Here is an 8,668-nt window from a genome sequence, read left to right as displayed (position 1 = left end):
GTGGCTGCCGCAAGATCCAGGAAGCCTCTGAGGTTGTGAGGGAGGGGCAAGGTGGTGGGAGGGACCCCAGCCCAGGTGACCACCTGCGGCTGAGAGGGAGGGAGCTAGGCAGCCACCCATGGTTAGGGGTGATCAGGAAGGCTGGCAGAGTGGTTAGGGGCAATCAGGCAGACAGGCAGGCCAGTGGTTAGGACCAAAGGTCCCAGATTTCGAGAGGGATGTCCAACTGTGGGATCGGGCCTAATCTGGCAGTCAGACATACCCCAAGGGGTCCCGGATTGCGAGAGGGCACAGGCCAGGCTGAGGGACACCCCTCCACCCCCATGCATGAATTTTGTGCACCGGGCCTCTAGTGAAAAAATAAAAATAAACAGTAAGGAAAATCTGCAGTTTAAAATGTTAAGTCCTCCTCCTCCCCTGTCTCTCTGGGTGGGTGTGGGGCACTGTGACTGCTGCTTCCTGGAGCCATTTGCTGAGGAGCCATTGGGAGGAGGAGCATTGAGGACACCCAGGGGATGATTGAGGAGATTGGGGTGTGAAGGGGTTTCCCCCTGCATCACAAGCTGGGAAACCAGACTTTGAGACCAAGTTGGCAGCTTAGAAAAGCACACGTAGTGGGGAATTGATATTCTTGAGACATAGAGTACATTAAACTTGCAAAGGAAAGAACAGAGATTGAGTCAGGATTCAAAGTAACTCAGGAATCTTTTGAAGAAATCTCTACCTGAAAAGAACTGGCAGGAGGAGGAAGAATTCAGGTGCAGGGCATGTAAAGCCTTCCTTTCCACCCTGGAGGCCATGGACAAATTAGCTGGGAGCAACTTGAACCCAGGAGGAGATGGTTTGAGTGGGATTGCAAAGAGGTTGACCCAGCACAGCAGTACTGAGAGAGTGATTTTCAACGCATGTGCCGCCACAATTTTTATTGATTTACTTACTTTTTCCATTTTAAATATACTTTTATTTATTTCAGAGAGGGAGAAGGAGAAGGAGATAGAAATTCAGGTCTCTTTCTAGAGAAGTCTCCCAATTGTCCAATTAGAATTATTTCTTCTAAGATATCTAACTGGAATACAGGATGGCTCTGTCCTACAGCCATCTGAAATACAACCTCTCTTAATATACATATTGAAAATATATGTCTTGACCAATTTGGAGAGAAAGTGAAATCTTGATTATAAAATTCCACAAATTATCATTTTTTCTCCCAAATTGGATTCGATAAGAACATAAGGCTTCAGTATCTCTCAGGTTGCTGTTTACACGAATGCTCCCTTTGGGACCAGGCTGGAGGGCTGGCATTCCATCTGAAGGGAGTGAGGCACCTGTTGACACAGCAAGGAGTTAATAAATAAGGAACAACACTTGCCACCTGAAGAATTCTTTAACATTCGAATATCTGCTTAATACAGACCAAGGCTGTACCTTGATTTTCCATTTGTGAAAGTCACACTTTAAGCAAAAAATTTCTGTTCTGCAAACCATCATATATCGTCAGAGACTATAGAATTTATATCTTCTCAAAAGGAAGAGAAAACAAAAGAGTTCTTCATAGGAGTTTCTTCTTTATCTTAAAAGTCAATGATCACAAACCCTCTGGCTTCCCTTCAGTGCAGACCTGCATGGCTGACTATGTTACTGCCTTGACTTCCATTCCCTGAGGATGTTTGGGCAATGAGAACTCTTCTCCACACCCAGTTGACCAGAATTTGACATTTACTTGCTCAAGACTAAGTACTTTCACTTCCTGAGGCAGGAAGAATTCCTCAGCACTGAACTTACAAAGCCAATCATCCAAAAAGTGAAACAGAAACCCGCTCCTTGTGTTTCTACTTGTATTGCTAGGAGGGGCTTCACCGTTTCAGTATCTGTCATGGACCCAAACGTGGCCATTGCACGTTGCTCGAAAGCTTCTCTGGAGCATCTCCCCACGCATATGCCTGGACACCCACTGTAGGATCCAGTACTCGAACTTCCATCGACTGGAGGATCCTTGGCCTTGGTCGCCTTCTGCTTCTCCTTCAAACTGTCGTCCCGAATATCTTCCTCTTCCTGCGCCATGACTGCAGCCTTGGGCATTCTACTTCCACCCTTGGGCGCCACAATTTTTAAAACATGCAATACCGGACTTTACTCAGGGGCACTGACCTCTTTTCCCTTAGATTGTCAAATGAAAAAAATGTCAACAACCGACACAAAATGGCCATCCGGTGTGAATGAATCCAAATTATACTTTTTTAAAGAATCAGATTGGAAAAGTACACTATACTTTTGGTGAGCTGCAGAATTGCAGTCAGAGTGTGCGCCATGAGATGGAAAAGTACAAATTGCTGATGCAGAGTGAGACCCCCCCCCCCGAGGCACAGGCTGAGGGCTCAGCAGATGTGACACCCACTGAACTGCCTCTCTCCCTGCTCATGAGCAGCTCCTGCATCCTGTTTGCCCCCACCCCTGTCCCAGTCAGCGCCCAGGGCCACGCTCCCCTGTCACAGCTCCCACCCAAATCATGCCCTGCATCTGGGACCAGCTCCCCTCATTTCCAAGAGAGTGGAGGCTGAAGGTGCAGACGGGTGTGACTGACTCAGAAGGATATGTAGAGGGGCCTGTGTGTTACAGGACAAGGGCTGACACAGAGCGGGTCTGCCTCAGGCTGGCTGCAGTGTGTGCTGCACAACTTCAGTCATTACTTGGTGTGTGCCAGGAGATGGAGAAGGTTGCAAATCGCTGATGCAGTGTTACCTGACTTGGTGTAGCAAAGATTTCATGAAATGAGTCCAGGAGCTTTTGCGAGGACATTTATTAAAGCTGGGGGCAGTGAAACAAAGGAAGGACTTGGGGGAGAAGAAGCAACAGGAGAGAGCCTAGGTGGCACTCGGCTTTGGCTCCCTAGAGTGGATGAAAAAAAGGCCACGTGTGTAGCTGGACAAGCGGAATGAGAAGTTAACTAGAAGAGGACGTTCTGCCAAGAAAAGGTGGGAGCCTGCAAGCAGGCCACATCAGAACAAAGTCTTGCAAGCAAGACTTATTGTTCAGAGGCAGAACTTTCCTTGAGGTGATAAATAGTCCATGAGGGCATGGAAAGTTTAAGGGAGGGTACACTGCTGCAGGTGGAAAGGGTCTTTGTATAACATAGGAAATTAGTAGTTTAATGTATAACTTAGCTCTGATGACCTCATAAGCATGCCTGTTAATCATTGCTACTTGCTGTACTCCATTGTTATTTGCTGTGCTCCCCAAATAAAAGCCATGAGAGCTTTGGGGGCTTTGCTACTTGCCTGACTAGCAATAGCCCTCTGCTTCTCTAAACTCAATCCTGCACGCCGAGCTCATCTCAGCGTCACCGTTCACAAAGAACACCAATATCTGGCTCCTGAACAGGGACCCGAAGGTGAATAATTGGGATCGGGCAGGACAGAAAGGGAGATGCCAGCGCAGAGTACGCGGAACTTTCGGCAATAGGAGCAGAGTCATGGGGAATAACCCGTCATTGCAGAGTCAATATATCGCTGCCTTGCGATCATTATTAAAGAGGTCAGGGGTAAAAGTGAAGGATGAGGCTTTTAAAAAATTGTTTAAAGTAATTCAGCAGCACTGTTATTAGTTTCACCCAGAAGGAAAACAGCAGTTAAATCTTAAGTTGTGGAAACAGTTGGAAAGTCATTAAGGCGGGCTCATCAACAAGGAAATGCTATAGAGGCTGATGTATGGGCTAATTTAGTAACGTTAGCTTTACAGCCTTTTCAATCTGATTCTGAAGATTATGAAGAAATTCCTTTGAGGTCGAGAAGTGCTGCACCAGGAGCTAAGTGTTTAAGTCCTGAGCCTCTCCCTCCTGAGAAATTGCTACCCCCTGAGCCACTCCCAGTTGCAGTCACAGAACCGAGGGAGTCAAGAAAGGGACAGAAAACTAGCTGTCAAAATGAATTAAGAGGTTATGAAAGAATAACCTCAGCCAGCGATTCAGAGCTGGATGATTCATCTTCCGCTGAGACGGATGATGATTTTCACTCTCGCCCTAAGTTAAGGAAAAGAAGGGTGGCGAGAAGGAACACGGAGATGAAAGAGCTTTTGTGGAGTCTAAAAGAGTTATTACTTACAGTAGTAAGGAAAAGAAAGAGAATAAAAGCCCTCAGGAGTTGGCTGCACCGCTGCGGAAAAGTGAAAGTAAAACTGCACTAGCCATTAATCCGGCGTTAGCGTTAGCGGCTGAGCCTCCACCCCCCCTTCTGAGGACACAAAGAGCTGCTAATGCTCAATACCCTCATGGGTACAACATGTAGAGTTAAGAGTGATAAAAGTATTAAAAGAATCAGTTGCTAGTTACGGGGCTAATGCCCCATATACAGTAGGAATAATACAAGCTTTTTGTACAGATTATAAATTTATACAGGTTACAAATTAATTAATTTATATATTATTAATTATAATATTATTATATATAATATAATTATATGTTATTAATTTTATATATTAATTAATATGTAATTAATTTATACAGGTTATAAATTAATTCCATATGATTGGGGTCCTATAGCTAAGGCAGTATTAGCCCCAGGGCAATATCTGCAATTTAAATCCTGGTGGTGGGAAGAAGCCAGGAGATTGGCGATGATTAACGCCCAACAAAACCCACCTGGATCTAATTTTGACCAGTTAACAGGAACTGGGACACATATTAGCTTACAGCAACAGGTGCTGTTAGAGGATGCTGTTATGGCACAGATTAAAGCTTGTTGCTTAAAGGCTTGGTCAAAAATAGAGGAGGCTGGCACCCGGGCCCAATCATTTTCTAAAATTATACAAATAATACTAATATAATAATAATAATATTATTAAAATCTTATATAAATAACTAATAATAATAATAATCTTCTTGCTAATGCATTAAAAACTGCAATTCCCCATCCTATTAAATGCTATGGATGTGGGAAAGTGGGACATATAAAAAAGGGATTGTCTAAAGGTAAGGGTCCCACAAGGGAAAGCTAAACATGCTCCCGGAGTTATTAATGCAGATTATAAAGGAGAAATATTAGTTATGATGTTTGATTCTAGTATTATAAATATAAAGGCTGGAGAAAAAAGGGCACAGTTATTATTACTTCCCTATAAACAAATAGGGCATACAGCACCAGTTAAACGAACTAGGGGATTTGGTAGCACAGGAAAAAAGGTTTTTTAGCATACAGTCTTAGGAGGCCAACGACCTCAATTTTTATAGTAATGTTCCCGGAGGGAATAAAAATTATCAGTCTGGTGGGTTCTGGGGCTGATGTGACTATAATTTCTACTTTGCACTGGCCTCAGTCTTGGCCGGTGCACAAGGTGAATAAAACCTTTACAGGTTGTAAACCTCACTGAAATTTTACAAAGCTCTAATGTACTTGAATGCCAGGGGCCTGAAGGACAAAAGGGCCAAACACAGCCATATGTCGCCTCCATTGCCCTGTCTTTGTGGGGACGAGATCTTTTACAACAATGGGGGGCTACAATTACTATACCTTCTCTACAAAAAGGCCATAGACAAATGATTTTTCAAGCTGGTGCTGGCACCAATGTCCAGGATCAAAATTTATAAAGGGGGCCCACTCCAAAGTGCTTCGCCCTACCATTAAAATGGAAAACAACTAAACCAGTATAGGTAGAGCAGTGGCCCCTAACAAGAGAGAAGTTAGAAGCGCTTCAAATCATTATTAAAGAACAGATACAACTAGGGCATATTGAAACTAGCTCTAGTCCATGGAATTCCCCTGTCTTTGTTATAAAGAAAAAATCAGGTAAATGGAGGATGCTTACTGATTTAAGACGGATTAATGAGATTATTGAGCCTATAGGACCTTTACAACCTGGAATTCCAAATCCAGCATTAAAGCCTTTGCTGTAATGGGCAAACCCCGAGCCATTAAAACTGACAATGGCTCAGCATATTTATCAGGTAACTGTCAACATTTTTTCCAACAGTTTGATATTAAACATATTACAGGAATTCCTGGAAACAGCACAGGTCAAGCAATTGTTGAGCGAAAGAACCCCACCCTTAAGGAAATACTGCAAAAACTAAAAGGGGGAGAAGAGCTGGTATTAGGCCAGACTCCCCGACGAAGATTATTAAGAGCTCTATTTACTTTAAATTTTTTAAATTTGAATACAGATGCAGTGTCAGCTGCTGAGACACATTTGGGACATAAAAAGGAGGTCCCGGTAGAACAACCTATCATGTACCAAGATATCACAACTAATCAATGGTGCCCAGCTACCGTTTTAAGGTGGGGTCGAGGTTATGCTTATGTTTCCACAGGAACCAAGAAGTTCTGGATTCCCGAAAAAGAATCAAATTAAGGCATGGCGAGCAAGAGGAAGTGTGACGAAGCGGGACTGGAAGACCAGTTTGCGCAACTAACCATCCAGGGAGGACAAACAATTCGCGTGCCGTTGCCTCGCACCCGAAACACCCCTCCACCTACATGGGGACAGGTGAAGCGCCTATGACAGGAAGGGGAACATCTTGTGACTGCCCATGGAAGGCCCTGTACTCCCTCTACATTATTTGTGGCTATGCTGGCTATCCTCACTACCCAGCAGGGCTGAACTATACTTATTGAGCTTACATCCCAAATCCTCCGCTAATGAGAGGGGTATCTTAGACAGGTGTGACTGTACCTATATATACTAATGACTCTAATTGGATGCCTGGACCTTTTGATGATCGTGGGCCTATGAAACCAGAAGAAGAAGGAACAAGAATGAACAACTATTCGACAGGAGTTGTCAGAATGCCTGTGTATCTGGGACTGGGTGATCATTGTCTGCAATTGGATAATCAAGCCTGGTTGAGTGTGGCTAAAAACACCACTAATCCTTAAAAGGACCAGTCCAATGGAATCAAACTACTGGGGAAATATCTTGTTTTAATTGTACCTTATTAACTTGTGTAAATAACTCTGTACCTTTTAATCACAGTAGAGAGAACTTGTATCTATTGCGAGCCAGAACAGGAGTATGGTTACCTGTACAGATGGATTGACGATGGCAGGAAGTTCTCTAGCTAGAGCTCTCCAAGCCATTGCAGAAGGAATACTGAAGAGGTCAAAAAGGTTTATTGGCATGCTAATCACTGTAATTCTTGGGTTAATAGCGACAGCTGCAGCAGCTGGGGTGGCATTACAGGGATCAGTCCAAACTGCTACTTTTGTTCAAGACTGGCATAAAGATTCAGAACGGTTATGGAGTTCTCAACGGAAAATTGATAGTGAAATCAATGAACAATTAGCCGATCTTGAACAATCAGTAGTTTTATTAGGGGACCAAATTGTTAGCCTGCAAAGGCAATTACAGTTAAAGTGTGATTGGAACCATACTGGTTTATGTGTCACCCCTGTACCTTATAATGAAACAGCTTTGCTATCTTCTCTGTCATGATTCAAACCTGCAGCAAAACTGAAAAGGGGGAAACTGTAGCTGGACAAGTGGAATGAAAAGTTAACTAGAAGAGGACGTTCTGCCAAGAAAAGGCGGGAGCCTGCAAGCAGGCCACATCAGAACAAAGTCTTGCAAGCAAGACTTATTGTTCAGAGGCAGAACTTTCCTTGAGGTGATAAATAGTCCATGAGGGCATGGAAAGTTTAAGGGAGGGTACACTGCTGCAGGTGGAAAGGGTCTTTGTATAACATAGGAAATTAATAGTTTAATGTATAACTTAGCTCAAATGACCTCATAAGCATGCTTGTTAATCATTGTCACTTGCTGTACTCCATTGTTATTTGCTGTACTCCCCAAATAAAAGCCATGAGAGCTTTGGGGGCTTTGCTACTTGCCTGACTAGCAATAGCCCTCTGCTTCTCTAAACTCAATCCTGCACGCCGAGCTCATCTCAGCGTCACCGTTCACAAAGAAAACCAATAACATGGGAACCTGACAAGCTCAGGAAAGGCCTGCATGGTGGTCTTGCAAACTTGAAGACCTGAAGCAACCACAAAGGATGGTCTGAAATTTAACTAAAAGCAGTTATGGTGGGTAGTTATGTCCTAGGCCAGTATCTTCACTAACAAGGTCCATTTAACTGAGCCTATTGTCTTTTTGCATCTACAAAAACAAAACTATGAAATGTCTGGGTAACTTGTAACTTCCCTTTTTCTGGACCCCTGAGGGCACAATCAAATGCACCAGAGACCATAAATTCTTTCATTGTTATTATTATCATGTTAATTGTTTATTAACTATCCTGCACTCACCTAAGTAAAAGAAGTATGTGTCTATGATTTTACTTTTTATCCAATCCCAGAGGTTTCCCCGCTTTGCTTTCTGCCCCCTTCCTAACCTATCACCAATGGATTTCATGTATCCCACTTATGTCTATAAAACAAGGTGAAAAACCGCCATTCTCTGGAGCATTATCCCAATCCATTGAGATTCTGCTTCCTCACAATTGTTGACAGTTTGGATCAAATTAACTCACAAAAATTCTTAACATTCTTGAATGTTTTTGCGTTAACACTAGAAACAGAAGAAAGAAGTGTTAGGTTAGGTGGCTCAGGAGGCGGCGAAGGAAATAAAGAGAGTTGATCAGAAAAGGAAGGAAGGAAGGAAGGAAGGAAGGAAGGAAGGAAGGAAGGAAGGAAAATTTATTCTGCGTCCCCGGGAGACCCACGTACCCCCAAAGACAGGGCAC

The 8,668-nt window shown here is 43.5% G+C and overlaps 1 pseudogene; it reads right to left on the bottom strand.

Moving 5' to 3' along the window:
• Positions 1-1,618: 1,618 nt before the first annotated feature.
• On the bottom strand, positions 1,619-2,123 carry LOC102417392 (annotated as a pseudogene).
• Between the last annotated feature and the right edge of the window lie 6,545 nt (positions 2,124-8,668).

This window comes from Myotis lucifugus, unplaced genomic scaffold, assembly GCF_000147115.1.
Source record: "Myotis lucifugus unplaced genomic scaffold, Myoluc2.0 scaffold_6387, whole genome shotgun sequence".
Taxonomy (NCBI): Eukaryota; Metazoa; Chordata; class Mammalia; order Chiroptera; family Vespertilionidae; genus Myotis; species Myotis lucifugus.
This window is presented reverse-complemented; position numbering and strand designations above follow the sequence as displayed.